Here is a 4,365-nt window from a genome sequence, read left to right as displayed (position 1 = left end):
ATGTTCCACTGTTGGGGCTAGTGGCTGTGAATGGTGTATGTGTGGATAGAACTTTCACTTAATAAAATAACTGAGCCAACCCATTTTCATGCATATGTTTTTATTGTAGTTGGACTATTCTAACTACTTTAGCAATGCATGTTGTTTAACTTACATATTTGTGTATGAACTATTTTATATACAATTGTATGAATCTTGTTAAAGGTGTGTTGTTGGATTAACCTGTCACTTTAGCTTGTGGACTATTCTGCTTCCAACTTGTGGTGTCATTCTGCTCATGTGTTCCTTTCAGGCTGCATACTTGTTTGGTCAATTTAGAGTGTTCTAAATTGCTATATTAATTGTCAATTCGGGAGTCATAAACTGTTGAAGTGAGGTGCACTATATATGCAAGATAACCGATTTCTTACTTTTTGTAGTTTTTTATTTTTAGTTTTTTTTTGGGTTTATCTTTGTTGATTCCCTGATGTGAGATGGCAATTCTAAAAGTCAAGTATGGATATAAGTGTTCAAGGCAATGGTGTCCTTTAAAATGATTTCCAAACTTCAAAATTTTCAAAAAGGCTTTAAAACTTGCAATGATGAAATTAATTCCTAAAAGAGAATGAAAATGTACCACTATTCTAATTAAACAAACAGTGAGCTAGTGACCATGAAACCCAGTATCCTTGCTGTTGTATAAAAAGAAACTGAACTCAAAGAAATTCAAAAACTGCAAGCAAAGTAAACTAAAATCACATTACATCAACTCATATTCTGACCCCTCACCATTCGACTCGCTCTGGATTTAGGAGGTAATCATAAACAAATTGAGCAATCTGATATCTAATTTGCAGAAAATGAAACTAATATTGAACTACACATTCATACTCCAATTCCTCGCCATTTGTCTCGCTCTGGCTTTAGGAGGTAACTGAAAATGACATGAGCAATTCAATAACTAACTTGTAGAAAAATAAACTAATATCAAACTACGCATTCATACTTCAATCCCTCACCATTCGTCTCGCTCTGGCTTTAGGAGGTAACTGAAAATGACATGAGTAATTTAATATCTATCTTGCAGAAAAGTAAATGAGCAAAACTGAAATAAATAAAACAGTGCTGGAACTAGAACTAAGAAAAATAAATCAGTAGAAGGACAAGAATAATTCCATGTCATTAGTCATTATAAAACCATGTGTGAATGCCCGGGCTGCCTATTGTAATCTGAAACAAAGACACTGATCAGTTAATAGCATTAGAAAGCATAAAAACTATGGACAACAATCAACATGAATACCATAAGCAGTGCAATATATACAAAATATATACAAGTAAAAAATTATGGCATCAAGAACGTAAAGGAATAAAGCATGAAACTATACAGCAATTAACAAAACCTTGGTGTGTACAGGGGTCCTCTGCACAACCTCGGCCAATCAGCAATCAACCATGAATTGAGTTTATAAACAGTGTCTTCTCATGTATTAAAATACAGTCATAACATAGAGATAAAGTCATGACACAGTGGGCTCGTTAACAGTCAAAATTACATTCCAAAAGCTAGCTAATATGCGTATGAGAACACTATTTATAACAGAGGATGACATAACTACTTTCCTAAAATGCGTGCTGATAAAAAGACACCTGAATAACCACATCCAGAAATCTAGCATTATGGTAGCCATGAAGATTAAATCCAAGGAGGGTGGCTGTTAGATTCGGTTCATGGAGCAGTCCACAGGTGTTAACACGTCTCCTGAGATTTAGAAATGGCCACGCAAGTCTTCACGTGGTGAAAAACAGAGTTCTGCCACAGTAGGACTCTTAGGTTGACCACCACTTGACTATCTTTGACCACGGCCTTCTGTGAGGGATTCGGCTGAACCAATAGGACACGGTCCATGTCCACGTCATTTGCAACTTGCCCATGTCGCTGGATTCGCTTGAAGACACCTGTAACATAGCTTTAACAAAAAGGCTGCGAAAAGTTGAACTGGCTACGGAAAGTGACAAGATTCCGCAGTTGAATGAGAAAAAATCTAGATCAAACAACAGACACAAGACATAGTTAGGAAACCATTTTATATGCTCTTTTTAAACTAATATGCAATGATTTGACAGCTTAGGAGGTACAAGTAAATGGAAAATGGCTAGAAAGGTGTATAGGGAAGATGCAAGTTTGGGACTCAACATACCCCCACTGTGAAGGTGTTGCATGTCCTCAGGCAACCAAAATTTTGATCATCCCCCCTTTAGTCCATGTGTTCTGAAGCTTCTGCCAGTACATCCAGTCCTCTTCTTTTCTTCCTTGGTGCTACTACCATCCTGAGCTTCCTCATCAAACATCTGAATTTGAGATTGATTAATTCCCTACTCAACTTCCTGCACTTTTTCTTTAATTTCTTGTTCTTTTTCTGCCACAGTCCCAGATGTAACATAGTGTTGTCATGAATGATTTTGTCCACTTTTCTTTGCTCCTTTAATGCTTCATTTTCTTGTTTAATGTGCCTGTTTAAGACCTCCAATTCAAACACTTCTCGTTTCAATGATTGGACTTGTGCTTCTTGTGTTGTGTGAGGCGGAGTGGATGACGTGCTCGGGCCTGTAGCTATCTTCTCTAAGGATTCTAGATAATCATACACCTCTTGCTGATTTGGATCTATTTCGGGTGTTTTCCTTGGGTTGACCTCAAAGTCTTGTTGAGGAGGAGGACTGATTTCTAACTCTGGCCGAAAAGGACTTATATCAACATCTGGAGGACTGGTTTCAATATTTGGCTGAGGATGAGGTGGGCTATGGCCAGCTGGAGGTTTCTCGGGTGTTTCCCCACCCAAGTCAATGAAGTGGGGTCCTTTTACTTGTGTTTTCCTCCACTTTCCTGGAAGCCTGCTGCTTCTTCTTAAATGTTGTGGTCTAGTACTCTCTTCTTCCATACTCTGTTTTCCTTTTTCTTTCTTCTTCGTTGTAGCTGCTTGTTTTCGAAGATGCACTAGTCTTTCAAACAACACTTGATAGTCTTCCTCTATAGATGGTTCTGGTGATTGGTAGACATCCTCTATGCTTCTTTTTCCTTTCAATTTTCTCTGTTTTCTATCCTTGGTTCTTTCCTCCTCTTTTTGATCAACTTCTTTAGTTTTTCTAATAGGAGAGTCTTGAATTATTGCACTTTTCTCTTTTCTCCTACTCCTTCTTGGTGTTTTTGGTGTACTGCTTTCAGGTGCCTTGGATGGCTCTTGAAAGTAGTTTCTTGCTAAAAACCGTCCCCAGGTATCCCTGTTTTTCTTCAATTGGTCTTCAATTAGAATCCTAACAAGCCCATGATGATATAAATGAGGTTCTATGTCTTCTATGTTCTTTTGGACTGTTGTGCACATCTTTTTCAAGCTCAGCAATAAGAAGTAGGGCAGATTGAGGGTTTGGTTCTCTAAAAAGTTCATCAATAATCGAGTATGATACATGTACATTGCTCCAAAATGGCCTTCACAAGTAATGAACTTTTGAATGATTAATAGTAAGCTGACCCACTCTTCTTTTAATGCATGAACATGAATTCCTCTTGTGAATATAGTTACGTCCATACCTGGGTTGCGTAATATGACTCTCTAAGCTTGCTCATCCAAACTCTTGTTCTTGAACCAGCGTTCACCTTCTTGAGGCAGGCCTGTAGCAGTTGCTATGGATGCTTCGGTGACTGTGAACTTAAGGTCTCCAATTTCCACCACCTGGCCGTTAAAAGACCTTGCAAAAGCCTTTGTTATCTCCTTATTGTGGCCCTTAAATTTTTGAATGAAACATAGCCATTTTTCCTTCTTCAGCAAGTCTTTTACTTGAGGGTATCCTTCTAAGAATTTGGGCCCTTCCGATTCTGCCCTCAATAACTGACCCATCCTTTCTTCTGTTTGAAATTTGTCTGCTAAGACGACTAAGTTACGGGGTTTATGGAGAAGAAAATAGTGGCTGAAAATGGAAGCTGGAGAACAGGTAATGGGAGTGTTCAGGGACTGTAAGCGGAAACAAAGGAGAGGCAGCCAAGGTGAGTTCACGAAATAGAGTGGAGACATATGTGAACGAGGTGGTAATGTAGTTGTGGCTTCAATGAAATGGTAGGGGAGTGAAGTGACCCTAGAATTTTTAAACTGAACGGCTGCATAGGAGATGTTAACACGTTTATGAAATGGCTGCGGAAATTATGCGGTGGAGAGGAGCTGTAATTAAATGGGTCACATCTCATGATTACAAGTGGAGTGTGAAAGTGCAGTCAACTACGAGTTAAACCCGAGAATTAATCATGAGACCATTTAGGTAATAAATGCATGGTTCGTGGAGGAATGTCGTGGAATGGTAATGGAGCTATCGTGGTAATCATTGCATATAGTGGAG

This window comes from Pinus tabuliformis, chromosome 2_2 (genome assembly GCF_031772625.1).
Source record: "Pinus tabuliformis cultivar Carrire ecotype Pingquan chromosome 2_2, CPIR1, whole genome shotgun sequence".
In the NCBI taxonomy this organism is placed as follows: Eukaryota; Viridiplantae; Streptophyta; class Pinopsida; order Pinales; family Pinaceae; genus Pinus; species Pinus tabuliformis.
Note: the sequence above shows the minus strand (reverse complement) of the source record.